The sequence below is a fragment of the Neodiprion lecontei genome, chromosome 1 (genome assembly GCF_021901455.1).
Source record: "Neodiprion lecontei isolate iyNeoLeco1 chromosome 1, iyNeoLeco1.1, whole genome shotgun sequence".
In the NCBI taxonomy this organism is placed as follows: Eukaryota; Metazoa; Arthropoda; class Insecta; order Hymenoptera; family Diprionidae; genus Neodiprion; species Neodiprion lecontei.
The window spans coordinates 18,266,932-18,287,304 of record NC_060260.1 but is presented as its reverse complement, the minus strand read 5'-3'; the positions used below and the strand labels follow the sequence as shown (position 1 = coordinate 18,287,304).

Here is a 20,373-nt window from a genome sequence, read left to right as displayed (position 1 = left end):
TAGTTTCGGATGCGTGACTCTAGTCCTGGCGCTCTTTTCCAAAAACTTCGCGACTCAATTTCGGAAATTCCTAAATTTTTGGTTCCGCCCACGGTTCAAGGAGCCCCTTGTAACGGGCATCAAAAATGCCACGTTACAACATGTATATCGAAGCGAAACGTCCGAGACGGACTTTTGTCAGGAAAGGCCGAACTGTGAGCATCAAATATTATTGGGAAGAATAATGATAATGAGTCGGAGTCTTAGCTCCAACTGACGACGTGAGAGAGGGAATTTGACGAATGCGAGCGAAATGACGAGTCAGTTCGACGAGAGGCCCCGTGCTGTGAACCTCGCCTAATAAAGTATCAATCATCTCTGACAAGAAATCTATTATTTCAAGCCCACCCTATCAACTCACAAATAAAATAAACCCCATAGTCTTACCCTTACAGGTATACTAATCAATCCAACTTCAGATAGCGATACCATTTGAACGGTTGTTCCACATTTGGAAGTCTCAATATTTTCCTGTGTTATTCTTATGGGAAATCTTAAAATGCAATGCGCCGTTTGAAATATTTTTTTTTTTCAGCTCTCCTTCTAGAAATCGTTTTTTTAACCCCAAATTAACTTCTAATGCCGGATGCAATCGAAAAAAAAATTGATTCTTTCCCGCACACCCTAATATGTATACATACTCACACCACCGTAATTAATTTTTTTTTTTTATTTCATTTCATCTTAAAATTCACAGATATTATATATCTAAAATTATTTACAGCAATATTTTCTAAGATTATGACTAAAATCCGAAAGAAAAAACAATATTATAAATAGTAAGAATCTAATTACAGGTTCGAATTGTTGAGAAAAAAATAGCATAGTTCTAAAAAAAAAAATGTACGATAATTATCAACGGAGTTATTGAGTTGTTAATTGAGCGGTGAGAACAGCCGGGCGCGCGAAGCCTCGACCCCCCCATCGCGCCGCCCGACTTCATTCCTCCGACTCCAGCCGCTCGACGAACGTTGGCCAAATTTTTTATACTAGATACAACGCACCTAGAGATCTGAAAAAATTCACGGTGATGCCTCGGGGTGTTGAGAGATAGCTGATATTTTTTTTTCCCCCTTAATATTAATTGCAACAATAATAAACAAAATAACACTTAAACACCGTTATCTCCGGTTCTAATCAAGATATTCATGTTTTTTTTTTTTCAATTACTCGTAAAATGAAGAGCAAATACAATCCATCATAATATTTACAATAATATGAATGTTCTCGGAGATATCTCTATTTGTTTATAAGCAAAAAATTTCAAGTCGCCCAAAAATTGTGATTTTTGAGTATGAAAAATTTTTTTTTTCATTTATGGAAAGTGCAAGTAACGAACTGACTCCATGAATTTCTGGCAACCCGTGGGCCAATCACATAAGAAAGGGCAGACGATATACGGATGTTGGCTCGTCGCGGATTGTTGCTCAACTATATAATACAGTCAAAAAAGCCTTGCACGATAATTTTGAAGACACTTCATATTATCTGTACCATGAGTTTCAAAGTCACGCGTTGTTTTTTCATCAATTTATAATAAGAAATGTAAATTTTTTTTGTTTCCACGGCATTTTGCGTTTTGCGACTGAACAAATAGAGGAAATTGATCTCACGACTGCTTGTTTTATCGAGATTGATGAGACGAACAACTTTTGTTTGAACAGTTTTCATGTATAACCCATAACAAAGACGTTATTTAACAAAATGTGAGGTCTCAAAAGTTAAAACAATCGTTACGAATAAAACGGGACCTAACTTTTTGGGGCATAGGTGAAAATATGTTCTTCGGTCTCTAATGGACCTATAAAAAAATCGGTTAACCTACGTTATTCCAGAATAGAACCTAATTCTATTCTCCTGGACTAGTAGGGCTAAGAGAGAGACACGAATATAGACAAAGAAAGACAAGATGGCATTTGCCATCTTGCATCTAGAAATTACGAAGTTATGACTTCAGATTCATGATCAGCCATTCCAAAACCCCCCAAATGACTAAATTCAGGCCAAACTATTGAGCAGAAAGATATAAGATATAAAACTTGACGTCCACCATATCAGATCCGCCATTTCGAATTTTGAAAATCTAATGACAGATTCGTAATCAGCGACGCCGAAAACCCCTGAGTACAAAGTTTTAGAGAAATTAATAAGTATTTGGAATTTCACGTCCACCATAATGGATCAGAACCAGAATTGAATTACGAAAATCGAATGCCGGATTCGTAATCAGTGACCTCGAAAACCCCCGAGTACCAATTTTCATCGAAATCGGTGCAGATGAAAAATGCATAACTGAAAGGGATATAGGTGCACCAACTTAAAAATTAGCTAAATGTATGTTAATTCCGTTAAATGAAGTAATAGAAAAATCTCAATTCCATGTTAAAAATTCTTGGGATTCAGCGAATGTAATTAGAGGATTTCACATACCAGCTACACATAGATTGATGTAACGTCACTGTTTACTAATATTCACATACAATCAGTTTTAAGTTGCATATATGATAGATGGAATGAAATTGGAAAACACACTAGATTACCAAAAGAGGAATACTTGAAGGCGGCAGAACTCTGTTTAACATACACATATTTTGTACATAAGAAGGTATTTTACCAACAAATCCAAGGTGTTGCAATGGGGTCTCCCATCAGCCCCGCCATTGCAAATCTAGTCGTGTAAAACTTGAAAACTCAACAATCCAAAGTTTAAACTATAAATTACCTTTTTACAAGAGATATGTCGATGATATTCTTACCACTGTACACACAGACAATGTGACGGACATAGTAAAAAAGTTTAACCAATTTCATTCCAATTTCCAATTTACTTTCGAATTACAATCTAATAATAGCAATAGTTTCTTAGATTTAAATATTATCAACATTAACAATGTTCTCAATATTGATGGGCTTAGAAACCCCACTTAGTCTGGGAGATATTTATATTTTACATCACATCACCCTTTAACATATAAGAAAATGTAGTTTCAGGATTAGTAGACAGAGGTTTTAAATTAGCTGAACTACAATTTAGGGGAAAAAACGTAAAGTTAATTGAGGACACATTCTACGATAATAGCTATCCGAAAAAATTAATCGAAAACATCCCGGCCACCAGAATTGATAAACTTTATAATAGTGGTTCTGTCGCGTACGGCCATGCTGCGGGTCTGACGCAGAACACAGCTGTCGCATTAAGCCTCTCGTCCGACACGGTCTCGCTAGCTCAGCGACGTAAATGTACTACAATGTGAAATAAAGCTAGATCAACATACTGGTGTTCCTTTGGTTCCGTATCCAAAAAATGGCGACGAGGAAAGAAAGGAATCACACAATGCGCATAGTAAAAAGTAAAAATTAAAATTGAAACGGGCAATGAGTGAAGAGTGGACTGAAATCGAGGAGCACGTGGCGACAGGAAAAAACGCGTGGATTTACGCACAGACAAAAGAGACATTAATCCAAGCCTGTCACTATTATAACATCGACGTAGAGCCCTCAACGAACATCGATGAATTACGGGAGATCTTGTCGGAATTTGTGAAAGTGCAAGCAAAGCAAACTAAAAAGAACGAACCAGAGGAGAAAAATAAAATTCCGGGGACATCACGAGTATCAGCAGGGACAATCGGAGATACACTGGCTGACGTAATGGCGCCCAACATAGGTAAACTTACCGAGTTCGAAGCAGAAAAACAAACCTGGGCCGATATAGAACAAGTCAAATTCTACCTCGGCGCAAATAATATTACCAACGATTCAAATAAACGGGCCACGCTGTTGACAGCAATTGAAACGAAAAATTACGCGATAATAAAATCTCTCTGCTCGCCAACTGCTCCGAAAGATAAAGAATACAATGATATCCTTGATAAATGTAAGTCGCATTTCGGTCAGAGTATAAACGAACTCTTAGCTCGGATCCACTTTCACAAACGAAACCAACAAGAAAATGTAACGCTAAAGGATTTCGTTCGCGAGATAGGAAGATTAGAGGTAGATTGTAAATTCTCAGGTCCTGACAGGAAATTATCAATGCATATCAGGCGGAATACGGAATGAAGAGCTTCAAAGATCCTTATGCCGACGACACGAGGAATCGGTAACGACAACATACCCGGACGGATTATCGCTTGATAAAGCCCTAGAAACAGCTAGTAACGCGAAATCGGCGAAACAGCAACAAAAAATACTTAATCAACCGGACGCGGAAACGATTAAAAATATTTCGAAAAATAAAACATTCAAACTAAACAAAAAAGACACAAATCAAATACCGTCTCGTGACCCGTGTAACCGCTGCGGGTGGTCGAACCGTTTGCAAGATAAATGTTTTTATAAAAATGAAAAATGTAGCTTTTGCGACAAGGTCGGGCATCTAATTAGAGTCTGCAAGGCCCGACAACGATCGATTGAGAAACAACTAGTGCCACCAAACAAATCGACGCGAACTCACCAAGTAGAAGAAACCTCAAGCAGCGACTCGGACCATGACGATATTTACGCATGCAGCATCGCGGTGTAATCGATGCGAGGCAAGGAAAGTAAGAACGAATACGTCGAGGAAATTCAGATGAATTCAAAGCTGTGTCAATTCGAAGTCGATAATGGAGCTCGACAATCACTCATGAATAAACAAACTTACCGGAAAATCTGGCCGGAAAAGAAACCCTCCTGGCTGGAAAAGCACGTCAAACTATACGGGTACGGAAAAAGACCAATCGACGTAATCGGAGTAACTAACGTAAGCGTGCGTCATCGAAACAAGGAACAAGTGTTGCCGATAGTAGTAACAAACGAAAGCCTGGGACCCAATCTACTGGGAAAAAATTGATTCGAGCAATTGGGTATAGCAATGATTGGAATACACAGTGTATGCGAAGAGAAGGGCATATTAAAAAAATTTCCGTACCTCACGTTGAAAACCCTCAAAGGGCATAATGGGACGCCGATACATATCGAGTTGAAAGAAAACGCTCACCCAAAATTTATTAAATCTAGAAGAATACCGTACGGACTTTAAGAAGCAGCGATATACGAATTGAAATCCATGGTAAATCAAAGAATGCTGACACCCATCGACCAGTCCGACTGGGCAACACCCGTTTTGTTCGTGAGAAAAACCAACGGAAAAATAAGAGTTGTCGGAGACTACAAATCCACGGTAAACCCAGAGATCCGTGAATCTGAATATCCACTACCGACGGTCGAGGAAGTGTTAGCAACACTCAACGAACGAGAATTTTTTTCGCAAGTGGATTTACGTGACGCGTATAAACAACTTCGCGTCGATGAAGAAACATCAAGAATTCGCACAATCAGCACGCCAGGAGGTTTGTTCAACGTCAACCGGTTGTTAGACGCCATTACGGCAGCCCCACGAATTTTTCAAAAATTTATGGCAACGATATTGTCAGGAATACCTGGCATTCAAATATATCTGGACAACATAAAGATACAAGGACGAGATTTGAAAGAATACGACTAACGATTGACTGAAGTCCTCCACCATCTATAACGATCGAACCTCCTGGACTTCCTGGGCCACCAAATTTCCACTGAGGGTGTCCAGCCACTGGAGAACGAGGTAATAGCTATAAAAAACATGAAAGCCCCCAAAGGTAAGCGCGAACTTCAAGTTTTCCTGGGGGGAATAAACTTTTATGCAGAATTCATTGAACACCGGGCAACAATTGCTGAACCTCTCCATCGACCGTTAGACGACGACTCAAATTGGAATTGGGAAGAACAAGAACAAAAAGCTTTTGAAAAATTAAAAAGTGAACTAATCGGATTGGGGTTTTTAGTACATTTCGACGACAAATTACCGATTGTGCTCTCCGCCGACGTCTCGCCGATTGAAATAGGAGCCGTGTTTGCCCATAAGCTGCCAGACGAAACCGAAAAACCAATAGCATATTTTTCAAAAACTCTGAACAAAACTCAACAGAAATATGCACAGATTGATCGAGAAGCGCTGTCGCTGAAAGAGGCAGTAACACATTTTCACCAATACTTATCAGGACGCTCGTTTGCCTTGATTACAGATCACCAACCACTTTTGGGAATCTTCGAACCAAAAAATCGAAGTTCAGACCAAGTATCGCCAAAACTAAAAAGATCTAAAATAGCGGTATCGGCCTACAACTACAAGTTGAGCTATCGGCCAGCAAGAAAACACCGAAATGCCGATTTTTTGTCAAGATTTCTGCTAGAAGAGGAAGTTGAAGAGGAAGAAAAAATCGGCGACGTTCTCATGCTGGAAGGCGTGACCCCGTGTCAGCAGCAGAAGTAGCTGATGAAACCGACAGGGGCGAAACACTTCAGCTCATAAAGTTGTGGTTAAATACAGCATGGCCGCAGAAAGCAGAAAAAGAACATCACGGTTTTTGGTCAAAAAGGAACGAATTATCAATCGAAAACGCTTGTTTATTATGGGGCTCAAGAATAATCGTTGCAAAAAAATTTCAATCTGAAATACTAAGATACCTACACGCAAACCATCCAGGAATCGTTGCAACAAAAACTGTGATCAATACCAAGAGATACGGCCGAGTCCGCCGAGAGCACCAATACAGCGCTGGGAAAGCCCGGATAGGCCTTGGATCCGGCTGCACATCGACTTTGCCGGTCCATTTCGAGATCAACCGTTTCTAATCGTTGTGGATGCATACACCAAATGGACAGAAGTATACCGCATTCCCTCAACGACATTGACCAACGTCATTCGTGAACTCCAACGACTTTTTGCTTCGGTCGGTCTCTCTGAACCTATAGTATCAGATAATGATCCATCATTCAGATCCGAAGAGATGCAGAAATTCTGCAAAAGAAATGGCATCGAATTCATTTTCATCGCACCTTATCATCTATCCTCGAACGGGCAAGCTAAGCGGGCCGTCTAAACGACTAAGCAGTCCTTGAAAATACTGAAGGAAGGCGAATGGGAATCAAAAATCAGCAGACTTCTCCCAAAACAGCACACGACACCGTCGAAGTCTACGAGAAGTTCACCAGGGGAAATGATGTTTAACAGAAAACTGCGGACTCCCTTGGATATACTATCACCTCAACACACCCACAGGCCAAATATCATAAAGGATACGCCCGCGGGGGCTCGCGCGCTACAAATCGGAGATTGTGTAAGAATACGTACACACAGAAAAATGGGTATAAAATGGACCGGGGCAACAGGGGAGAAGAAGAGTGGGCCACTATCTTACGAAGTACGAGAAATAATCACAGGAAATTTACACAAACGACATATCGACCAGCTACAACACGTTCCAAAGCTGATAGTGCGAGAAGAAAAATAAAAAAAAGAAGACGAAACGTTGACGGAGAAGAACGATGTACAGAAAAACATAATTATAATTTACACAGAAGAAATCACTGAAACACAGCGCCAAATAGTTTGAGACCTTTTGTTCAAATTAGTTTTTTTCTTTTCAATCATCTCGTATTAATTTGTTTCTCTCTTTCCTCTCCAAGTTTTAATATCACATGCATTGAATCAAGAGACACTTTTCGTCATGTTTATTAAATCAAATCTAGAAGAGAGGTATCTTGCGTATGGCCCTGCCGCGGGTCTGACACAGAACACAGCTATCGCGATAAACCTCTCGTCCGACGCGGTCTCGCTAGCTAGCTAATTAAATGTACAATGTAAAATGAAGCTAGATCAACATACTGGTGTCCCCTTGGTTCCGTACCCAACAGGTTCATATGCAGAAAAACATGAATCATACGCCATGGGTGAAAACTTTAACAAGACCATCTCGTTACCTTATATTCAAGGCTTATCTGAAAATCTAAAAGGGTTCTTGAACAAATATAACATCAAAGTGGTACATAAAACGCAAAACACATCAGCAAAATTGTTTACGGAGCTTAAAGATACAGATCCTTCATTAACTCACTCAAATTTAGTCCATCGAATTGATTGTTTGGATTGTTTCAATTCATATATAGGTCAACCTTCACAATATTTAAATAAAAGACCTAATGATCATCGGTATAGCATCAAGTGCAAACATCCAAATAAATCAGCCGTATCTAACCACAGCTTAACGTTAGGACACAAGTTTGATTTTGAGAATCCCAAAATCTTTACACATGAGAATAATTACCATCATCGTTTAATTAAAGAAATGATTAACGTTGGTCGACACTCTACATGTAACAAAAGTACTGATATGGATAATTTAAATAACCTATATGCACTTCTGTTAACTTTGTGAATAGATGATAATCAATTTCAAATTTCGAATTTCGACCACCTACTTATATCGATACATAACCATCAACTATTACAGTCGTGTATCAATCGATTTTCGTGCACTCATCCACTGGGACGCTTTCAAATAACACCTAGACGCGCGATAGTAGAAAAGAACTCGTAAGTTTAATTCAATAATATCTAATAAAACCAGCAGTAAATTTTGTCTTTTTTTGGTTGATCTATACAAAAACTCTTGATAACTTAAATTCAATTTTATTACGAATTTTCTAGTCCTAATGTAAATTGGGGTCCCACAACCTCCAAAATTTAACGAATTAGTTTCGAAAACATGTTTACAGTAACAATCTTAACCCGGTGAAATTTTGGCCGACATATTTTTAAAATATTAAAATATACATAGATAATAAAGTTTTTAACCCTAATGTGCGGACCCAACTTTTCCTACGTTGGTGCGCACCCGGAGTACCCGGGTACCTACCTCCAGTTTTAATCACTTCTTGAGTTCAGATGTGAATAAAATTATTATAAATCGATTTACTTAATTGAGTAAACATGATCAAAAAGTAATTAAGCTGTATTTACGTTTAAAAGTAGCGTGTAGTTGCCACAAAGAGAGATCGAAGGACGGGATCTCGATTGCTCCATAGTCAACTATTGGCTTTATCGAGCAGCAGATGTTCCAAATGTCTGTGGAAGTAGCAGTTGGATAGTTAGATCCCTTTTCAAGTATACAAGGGCCCAGCAGTGACGCACTTGCTTATTTAGGAACATTTATTAATATTAACATTGATTTACAGATGAATAAATCAAATCAAATATTAAATATCTGGCGTGAAATTCAAAGTTTTTACAGATTTATTTCTCCCACCAAAAACGTGCAATCTTTCAGAAATTTGTAGAAGCCTTACAAGCTACAAAAAACAAAAACTCTGCAGAACTTTCCAGAATTCAACGTCACACCGAAATCCGTTGGCCGCAGACTGCTCAACGTCAAGTCGAAACTCGTCAGACGATTCCAAAAATTGTTTGTCAGTCTAAATTCTAAGAATTCGTTCAGGATTGTTGCATGAACTTCCCGACGTCGTACCTCTCGATTATCGGAGAACCTTCTCGAAGTTGGAACCTTGTAAACCTTCTGGAAGCTCAACTTGACCCGTGCTAGGATTAGCGGTCGAACGTCTGAAGGTTCACGGTCGCACTGAGTAATGCTGTTTCTCGATCCCGCGTGGTTAGGATGGTAAAACAGAGCACAACTTTCTGGTATTGGTAAGAACTGTGGTAACAGACAGATAATTTGGAAATTTTTTTTTACCGACGAAGAGCGGAATTTATCTGAGGGTGGGTATAACCTTCAAGGTTTTGCGTTTGGTGAGAGCTTTGCCGGTAATGTAGGTGTTTGTATCCAGAAAGAGTACTGTTCCGCTACTCATATAGTCTAGAGTGAAATGTGTTATCATTGATAATGGAATCGATTTGAATGGAAAGGTACCCGTGTGGTGGACTGGATTTAGCCGAAGACGAAAAGATTCATCTATGCGCAAAGGACAGTTTTGATCCAGAAAAAGCATTCGATGATTATCCTAATCGCCTTTAAGAATACATATAGGATACTTTACGTGATTAGGAGGTTTGGCATCTAGAGATCAAAAAATAATTGTGTTTCTGTAATGAATGAAATATATTTTCATTATTCAAAAGTCTCAAAACTATTATTTACAAAGAAAACCTTACCTGTAATAAACGAAACGACATTTGATGTTCATTAACCAGTATGTCAGTTCTTAATCACAGGTTTGAGTTTTAGGTTATCTTTGCCATAATTGACCATGTGTCAAGTGATAATGTTCCGACGCTCGATGTTCAGGAGAGCACGGTAATATTTGAAGGAAATATATTTCCTTTACATACATTTACTGCGCCCAAAAGAACCATTTTGCCCTTTTGTATATGAGACAAACGCTCTTGCAGGGGAATCGCAAATAACCGCCCTAATTTTCATTCGGTACACTTCATCTTGAAACTTGAAGCCTTTCCGATTTAATTTTTTATATTCTTACGCAAAATATGTTAAAAAATTTTGACCTGTACGAGGTTGAGTGTATCCACGATAAGCACCAACGATAAAAGGTGTCGTTGGCTCGTTGAGGAAAATTTGTACTAACAATAAGACTGGCCGTAATTGGCTTTTCAAGCTTTGAGAAACAGGAAAACCGTCTATGTTAACGTTAAGGCCAAGCTACAGAGATTTTCTCAAGTAAAAAGTGTTAGAAGAAAACCAGCTGCGCCATTGTTTGTAAAATAGTTCCATATGATATAGTGAGATGTTTTTCACTCGACTTTATTATTTATCACTTTTTTATTAACAATTTTATGCAAAAAATCGCGTTTTTTTCAGTTTTTTGCTTATAAAATTGAAACTATCACAGCAATCGTGATGGTGTCATTAGTAAAATTGTAGAAAATGAAAAGACGAACAAAATGATCGGACGACTCGATCGGACTCGTAGTTTAAGAGAAAATCGGAAAAGACAGCCCAAAATGGAGTTTTTTCAAAAATTCATAACTTAGTTATTTTTCAAGTTGTAGCGTAGACCCTCCGGTCAGTATTAGTTATTGATATAAAATTTATATGCGCGAAGAGCAGGAACTGTCCGATGCATAGTTTTTGATATGTGGCCATTTGAATATTTTACTATGCAATTTTCCAGCAGACCTGAATGCGACAGGTATGGTCCGATTTCAATTTCCCAAAAAGAATTTGAAAGTAGAATTCTCATACTACAAAACGTTTACCTTGGTTTTTCATTAAAACGCTGAGAAATATGTTAAAAATAAGCTGAACCTCACGAAAAACGGCCGAGCGCGTGAGAGTAGTTGAAGAGTGGGGGTAGAGCAGCAAGCAAGGAGAAGCATGTATATATAGTAATACTGTTGCGCCACGCATATTTCACGATCTTTTCATTAGAATATTTCAGCAAAAAATAGGAATATCTGAACTCATTTTTTTTTGTTTCCGGGGTATTTCGTTCCGAGAAACACGATTCTCAATCAAATCGATCGAAAAACGAACTGGAGAGCAACAATTCTACTTTTTTGGCTATATTCTGTTATATCATTTAGAAACATTATGAACGTGTATAGTATTTATAGCTGCATTACTTTGAATGGAATTATATCGGAGGAAAATTAATATGGATGTGATGTATAAAATATTAATATTTATTTCACAAATTGTTACGTATAAAACAGTACAAAATTTTACAATAACTTTCTCTTTTTCGATGGTATTCAAATTGAGTTCGTATTATCAAAATTTTCGTCAACATGGGCGTTTTTTTTTTCAATGTTTTCTAAATGATATAACAGAATATAGCAAAAAAAGTAGAATTGTTGATCTCCTGTTTGTTTTTCGAACGATTTGATTGGAGAATCGTGTTTCTCGGACCGAAATACCCCGGAAACAAAAAAAAAAAATGAGGACAGATATTCCTATTTCTTGCTGAAATATTCTAATGAAAAGATCGTGAAATATGCGTGGCGCAACAGTATAACTATATATGTATACATGCTTCTCCTTGCTTGCTGCTCTACCCCCACTCTTCAACTACTCTCACGCGCTCGGCCGTTTTTCGTGAGGTTCAGCTTATTTTTAACATATTTCTCAGCGTTTTAATGAAAAACCAAGATAAACTTTTTGTAGTATGAGAATTCTACTTTCAAATTCTTTTTGGGAAATTGAAATCGGACCATACCTGTCGCATTCAGGTCTGCTGGAAAATTGCATAGTAAAATATTCAAATGGCCACACATCAAAAACTATGCATCGGACAGTTCCTGCTCTTCGCGCATATAAATTTTATATCAATAACTAATACTGACCGGAGGGTCTACGCTACAACTTGAAAAATAACTAAGTTATGAATTTTTGAAAAAACTCCATTTTGGGCTGTCTTTTCCGATTTTCTCTTAAACTACGAGTCCGATCGAGTCGTCCGATCATTTTGTTCGTCTTTTCATTTTCTACAATTTTACTAATGACACCATCACGATTGCTGTGATAGTTTCAATTTTATAAGCAAAAAACTGAAAAAAACGCGATTTTTTGCATTAAATTGTTAATAAAAAAGTGATAAATAATAAAGTCGAGTGAAAAACATCTCACTATATCATATGGAACTATTTTACAAACAATGGCGCAGCTGGTTTTCTTCTAACACTTTTTACACAAAATGCCTACTCTAAATCTCTGTAGCTTGGATTAATTCCCTTCTCTGATCCGTAATGGTGATACTGCCCTCCTGATCTCCGGGAAAGTTTTGTTTTGCCAGATATTTTCATTAAGGTTCCTGCATCGCTTGGTAAAACGGTATGACCTTTAGTTTGCAATATCTCTAACAGTGATGTTAAGGTTTTCAATTCAACTCTATTCATTCATTAACTCATCAATCCAAAGAATTAATTTTGTACGTAACGATAGATGCTGTCGATTTGACAATGAAGACAAGTCTTTTTTTATTTTTCCGGTGATTTCTTCCTCAATGTTGCCCTCGTGGTCCATTAAAACATCAGTTTCTACATCGGTTTCTACATCGGTTTCTTCAGGTTCAATGACGACTTTCGGAGTTTGCCATGTACACCGGACATGTTGTGTCGTAATCAAATTTCCCATTGGGAAACTCATCAGACAGGTTCTACATAAGCCGTTCAGGAAAATTTTCTTCAATGACCCTCCCTCTGTTCAGGGGAATTTGTCTCTGCCTTAACTCCTTGGACTACGCGCTAGCTTTCGATGGCGCGGGCCATAGTTAAGAAGAACGTCGGTCGCGCGCCGAGCCATTCAACTATTTAGGCGTGTGCTCAAACTTGCGCAAAATGTTTACTTTTTATGACATGTACATTTCAGTTGAGCAAAAGGAATTGTGAAATAATAAACTACGTATGGACGAAACTAGTACTTCGAAGCAATGTTGAGCGAAATCATGATCAATTGGTCAGTGAACAAAAATAATTTATTATTTCAAAGCGGATAATCAATAAATAAAAATTTTCAAATTAACACTCAAGTATTTTAATATAAGTAATATAGTTCACATAATTTGACCAGGTTAACGAAGCATACTTAATTAATTATGTTTTGAAAAAACTCGTAGAAAATTAGTAGTCTTCAACTGTGTGATATCTTTCAAAACAATGAGGTACATGTAATGAAACTCGGCAAATTTTACATTCCCGCATCGTTTCAATTCTTTTATTATGTTTCGTACATACTTTACAGCTCTCGTTGGATTTTTTTTTCAATGGCGTGGGATCTGTATACTTATATGCTTCGAAAAGTGACCCCAATGTTGCGCCTGTAGTCTTATTGGTATATTTCCATTCGATAATGGTCCTCGTCTGTTATAATCTTGCGATGGCACGGTTTGTGTTAATCCTTCAGTTATTCGAAGTCTATATTCGCTGTCATTCTGTTTCTTTGCCATATTATTTTTCTTGTACAGAATATATGAATTCAAAAGTGCCATATCACATATGTAGAAAAAGATTTTTCGGTCCCCTTTCACGAATTTCCTCATCATAACGAAACTCGCTAGTACCTGCTCCTGGTGATCAATACCAATCATTCCCTAGTTGTAATCAACAATACATCTTGGCTTCAAAGTAGGGCTTAGGTGACTACTGAGGTACTGTTACAAGAACATTTATTCCATTTTTAACCAAAGTTAAAAACAGTTTCGGCGAAGAATACCAGTCGTCTATATATAACGTATGTCCTTCATTTGGTATTGATTTAAATAACTCCATCACAACAGTTTCAGATGCACTGTAATCATGATTTATTTTATCGTTTCCTGTATATATTTTAAGATTATGGTAGGAGCCCGATGCTGATTCGCACAGTTTATAAAATTTAATCCAAAATTTCGCCATTTTCGAGGGATTAAATTGTTCACAAGACACGCGTTCCTTAAATTTCATCAACGATTCATCGATCGCGATATTCTTGTCCATTACATATTAGGAATCTGAGTATGTAGATGCGCCAACTGCTGGCCAAACTAGGAGCTAGTACGGATAGGTTGCTCTAATGCCTTGTGGCTCTCAGTCAAGTGGTCAGTCATTGAGAAAAAGCTTTGACATTATAATTACGTGAACAATTTCAACAACGGTAAATAACGGAGATTCCTTCACGACGACGTAAAGCTAAAACATATTTCTGTGTGTACAATTGTACAAGTAAGCGTGTCGAGAAGACGCAGTTAGGTTTTTTCATTTTCCTCCGGCGAAGCCAAGTTTAATTAAAAGTATCAATAAATTCGGCAATGAAGAAGCAATTGATCGACGAGCAGTATGGATTAAGCGGTTAGGCCGCTATAGAATTTTCCAAAAATCGATTTTTTTTCCAATAGTTCTGTAGGACCTCAAAAATGTTGTCCCAAAAGATTATGTCCGAGAAAGTTCTCCAAGTACTTGGTTTTCGAATTTTAGTACAAGGCCGTCTGGTCCGCAGCGAGCTAGAGGGAAGATACTTTAGGGGACTAGAGCAGGTATACTACAGGTGTTATTGGAATCATTTGTTTTCTGACTAGTCTGGACAAGTTTAGATTTGTCGAACGTCTGTTTCGGTCAGTTGGGCACATCCAAGCATTTGTGCAGGACGCTAGTTTTCTCATTCTTATACTACTCAACACCTTAAACGCGTTTATCTCAAAATAGCATTTTTTAAATCTGCATGCAAAATCACGGCCACAATTTTTATCCAATCGACTTCAAATTTTGACACAATGTTTGTAATTGCATTTTGCACAGAAGTGCGTATAGGTTTTTTAATCAATTAAAGATTTTCATTTTCTGAGAAATTTTATACGAAATTATTCGAAAAAAATTAAGGTGTCAAATTCAAATGCGTGCTATTTTTGAAGACATCAATATTTTTAAAAATCCTACGTACTTTTCTAGAATTTTAGATATAAAATAACGAAAATTTTTTTTATTTTGTTCGAGGTCCAAATTTACGGATGAAATGAATAAATAAATAAAGATGTGCCGCCGGAAATGCGTTATATGCGGCCATCTTCTTTTTGAAAGATTTAAAAAAAAATTTTTTTTGTACTTAACACGTTGAGCGCCACGCCGATTTGGAAGGCAGTCCCCATCAGACGACGAGCGCCACTTAGAAGCGCTGGTATTATAGGGCCAATGTCTCTTATCGCAGTAGAAGAGTGTTTACGTTTAGAACGACTCGCCTATATGCATTCATTCATTCGACACGTTACGCGCCAAGTCTGTTTTGTTTTCATTATGGATTCGTAGCCGGTGTTCCTATTACGAATAAGCAGTTTATTGCAATCCTTGGCCTCGTGCAGACAGAAATTTTCTTTAGCCCTGAGTGTCGAAATGTCAATCCGAGAGTATGAAAGTGACAGCAGCAGTGAAAGAAGGTTTCCTAAAAAACGACGTAGAGTGGATATTTTTTTATCATCTGATGAAGAGGAGGAGATTGTTGGAGAATGGCATGACTCGAGGGGCAATCAGCCTAAGATTGTGCCATTGACATATCCTTCTGGGTTTGTAAGTGAAAACTTGCATGTAGAATCAGACATATCCGTAGAAACCAGCTATCTATTATTTGTGCCAAATGAATTGTTCGAGAAAATTGCCGAACAAACAAACTTATATGCAGTACAGAAATTAGAAGGTAGACACGCACATCGCTTGACAAAGTGGACAGAAACAAATAAGTCTGAAATAAAGAGATTTTTTGGACTAATTCTATGGATGGAATTAGTAAAACTACCAGCTATACACCAATATTGGTCCAATGGTCCTGCTTATATGCAATCTTTCCCGAAAAAAGTAATGTCGAGGAACAGATTTGAACTGTTACTAAGAATGCTACATTTTGTAGACAACTAACACAGTATTGGTTCCAATCGTTTATTCAAAATACAACCAATTATAGACACTTTGGAAACCAATTATCAAAAAGATTACAGTCCATCCGAGGACATATGTATTGATGAATCCTTGGTTCCCTTTCGCGGCCGCATTATATTCAGGCAATATTTGAAACAAAACCGTCACAAATATGGAATCAAAATATTCAAATTGTGATGTGGATCGGGATATACGTATGCTCTCCGTGTATACGCAAGGAAAAATTTAGAAAGAGCAAATACTACGCCCACTAACATCGTAATGTCTCTTTGCAGAGATCTTTTCCATAAGGGACACACGTTATACACTGATAACTGGTACACGGGCCTAGAATTAGCGGAAAAATAGATACACAAAAACAACCATTTAGTAGGAACATTGCGTTCAAATAGACGAGGAAATTCGCAAAAAGTTATATCAACAAAATTAGAACGAGGAGAAATCGTAGCGAAAGAAAATAATCAAGGAATAACCATTTTGAAGTGGAGAGATAAGAAGGACATCCTAGTTCTATCGACAAGGCACTCGTCAGAAGTGGTGAATGTTCAATGCCGATCAGGAAACAAGTTCAAGCCAAAAATTATAGTAGATTACAACAGAGGAAAGGCGGCTGTCGATTTATCCGACCAAATGAACTCCTACAACGATCCGTTATGCAGGTCCACAAAATGGTATAGAAAACTAGCCTTCGAATTATTGTTGAATACTACGGTTGTAAATAGTTACATTCTATACAAAGATATTACGAAGCAGAAAATCAGTATTACAGAATCCCGGAAGAATTGTGAAAAAGAAGACATTTCATCGGACCTTATTGCAAGAAGGGCTAAAAAACAACACCAACTCCAGAGAAAACCTGGAAACGTTTTCAAAGTACGAAGATACTGTAAATCATATTACGATAAAAATGTAACAAAAGATAGTAGAGAAATGGCCAGGAAAAAAACTAAGCGAGCTGTCACATTTTGTAATACCTGTAAAGGAGAACCGTTTTTATGTTTACCGTGCTTCAGTGAAATCCACTAATCCTGTAATGTGTCATTATTAAGTAAATTTTGAATAAATTTTCTGCAATTCCATAAAAGAGTGCAAATTTTATAGTTCTATATCGTGTTATACGCTGTCAGTCAGCTGTTTTTCGCGGCCTATGTAAAAGGTCAGTGTCAGCCAGCGGTGGCAGACGCAGCCTAAATGTAATTTCAGTGTCAGCCAGCGATGGTTGACGCGGCCTAAATGGAAAGTCCAGTGTCAGCCAGCGATGGCTGACGCGGCACTCAACGTGTTGAAGACATGTATTTAATATACCTTTGATTACTTTTACGAATAAACGTTTTTTTCATATAAAAAAAATGTTGAATTTGCATATGATTTTATGCTTGCTAATATGGCCATACCCCATAGTTTCAAAAACGGGCAAAAAAGTTTCTTCCACAATGAGAGTGTGCTCACGTCGTTTTACAGCAGAAGATTTTTTCCACCACGTGAGCGACATGAACCTATTTTCCACTACACTATTGTATGAATCTGAGACTGGTGAAATTTTTGCCAAAGACCTAATTGATTAAGATAAATTGTATGAGAAAATATTTCCAGCAATTTTTAGATCATCGTAGTATAGGCTTTGAAAAAAAATTCCAGCCTCCTGTGACGAAAATGTATGCACAAGGAACCTTTCAAAGATTCTGCTCACCGCTGTTTAAAATTCCTTAGGCATATATTTTCAACGCACGAGGCTGAAATTTTTTTCAAAACCTCTCCTACCACAGTCTAAAAATTGTTGAAAGGATTTTTTCATACGACATTTTTTTACTGATAGTCAAAATTTCATCACAGTCTCCGCTAAAGTAACTATATTCGTTATTATTCCAAGTAACATTTAAATATTATACGTTGAAGGTGGAAATCAAATACGGCATCTAAAGAAAACTATTGTTCCATCACGTAATCTTCCCGTTGGATTAAGGGAGCTTTCCAGTGTGAAATTTTCAAAAAATCGATTTTTTTTTTTTTGCTTTATCGGATAGTATACACTCTTCCGAATATTCCCTGAAATTTTCATGCCGAAATTCAGATTATTTCGGTTACTGTACAGCATTTCTTGGAAGAAGGCAACGGAGCGCTACAGCTACCGTGTCGGCCGTTTGCCCGTGCGATCGTTATTTCTATTGTCCCGTTCCTACCTGCACGTACATGAACTTGGCTCGCCAATTGTCGAAAATGTGAATTCGGACTATTGCATAATTTGCCGTTAATTAGCCGTAAATTAGTCGCGTGACTTACTTTTTTTTCGCACTCAATTTTCAAAAAAAAAGCGGATGGCGTTCTGATTTTTCAAGAATTTAACCCGCCAACTACCAAAATAACGCACAGCGAGCATCATGAGTGATTCTGATTAGGTTGATAATTTGCCGCAAATAAGCCGCAAATTAGTCGTCGAACTTTTGTTTTTGTCACACTCAATTTTCAAAAACAAAAGCGGATGGCGTTGTGATTTTTCAAGAATTTTATTATAAATTAGTCGTCGAACTTTTGTTTTTGTCACACTCAATTTTCAAAAACAAAAGCGGATGGCGTTGTGATTTTTCAAGAATTTAGCACGCCATCCGCTTCTTTTTTGGCGCAATGGCGCAAGGCCGAGGCCACAGGAGAGGAGTACACCCATCCACCAGCACTCGACGAAGACGTACAACAAGTTTTAAAGCCGATTTACGATGATCTAACAACGGAGGATCTCTTAGAACGATGTACGGGCGCGAATACTCAAAGCAATAACGAGAGCTTCAATCACTGTGTGTGGCAACTAGCCCCAAAGCACGTATTCTGCGGCAAGCAGATAGTAGAAATCGCTACGCAGTGTGCTGTGTGCACCTTCAATGAAGGTTACGCCCCAATTTTAAAAATTTTGGAGACGATGGGATGCACGATAGGGCCGAGCGCCGCAGATTTCGCCGCTAAGTACAAGAATGCGCGCATCACCCAAGCAAACCGCCGGGCGTCCCTGGATAGCAAAGAGGCGAGGACAGCTCGTCGGACTGAACAATCCATTGAGCACGATCTTTCCGAAGAAGCAGAAGGGATATTGTATGGACCTGGCATCGCTGATTGACCGTAAGTAAACGATTTACCTAAAATTTCCTCACTTGAAACTTTGAACGCGTTTTTCTCGAAACAGCATTTTTCAAAACGGTGTCCAACTTGGAGGGCAGAGTTTTAAAGCTAGCGAGTTGAATTTTTTACACAATATTCTTAACGTCATTTTTTATCGTGCTATGGAAGCTTTTTTTTTTTTTGACATCTTCCTATTTTTTTGTAAAAAAAACTGCCAAAAAAAATGCTAAAATCGATACTTTTTGTTCAAACCGACGCGACGCCATTTTGGCAAAAAAAAAAAAAAGCCTCCATAGCACGAAAGCCAATTATATACCGATCAATAATCTTTTTGTGTTTTTTGTTTCAGATCAAAATTGTGACCCCCAACGTGGATTTTAGCAACAATTGTTTCATCATTTTTATAGATATCAATTAATAAATAAATCGATCTCTAAAAAATTGTTTTGTATCCTTCAATACCCAATTAATATACAAAAAAAACCAGACCGATTAGATTATTTTTTCTTTAAAAAAAAAAATCGCGAAAAACGGCGATTTTTCGAGCTGTCACACTGGAAAGCTCCCTTAATAAGAGAGGACACCAATCTACAATCAGAGAGAGAATCTCGCGACGATGCTCAAAAGAAAAGCATCTGTGAACGATCTTTAATCAAGAAGCGAAATAACAATGCCGTACCTAGCGATACGATTGTGGAAACAAATAATGCTTCTGAAACAGTCAGTATCGAAGAAGAAAATCACATGCAATGTGCATCTACCACAAAACTCGTTGCAGAGCCGATTGGGAATGAAAATACTCAAGATGATTCAAAGACATTGATGAATGTAGGAATACAAGTTTAAGCGATTATATTACCTCAAAATTTTTAGCTTCAATTAATAGTGACAGTGAATTAAGTACATTTACAGGTATTCAGAGTATTGATTCAGTAGTACAGCAATGGGGGTTCTAAGTACAACCACCTTCTTTACCGACCGAGCCGCTCCGCGCACCTCGGCCGCAAACCTGTGAAGGTTGCCCCCACTCTCGTCAGACGAAACGTGCT

The 20,373-nt window shown here is 37.8% G+C and overlaps 1 protein-coding gene and 1 long non-coding RNA gene across 6 annotated transcripts in view; both read left to right on the top strand.

The window, feature by feature from the left end:
* Positions 1-20,373, top strand: part of LOC124292641 (two pore potassium channel protein sup-9-like) — a 1,036,556-nt gene that overhangs the window by 955,300 nt on the left and 60,883 nt on the right. The gene's annotated exons all lie outside the window — the stretch shown is intronic.
* On the top strand, positions 32-19,127 carry LOC124292644. Its single transcript, XR_006902533.1, has 3 exons — positions 32-81; positions 16,970-16,976; positions 18,993-19,127. It is a non-coding gene; the product is annotated as an uncharacterized LOC124292644 (long non-coding RNA).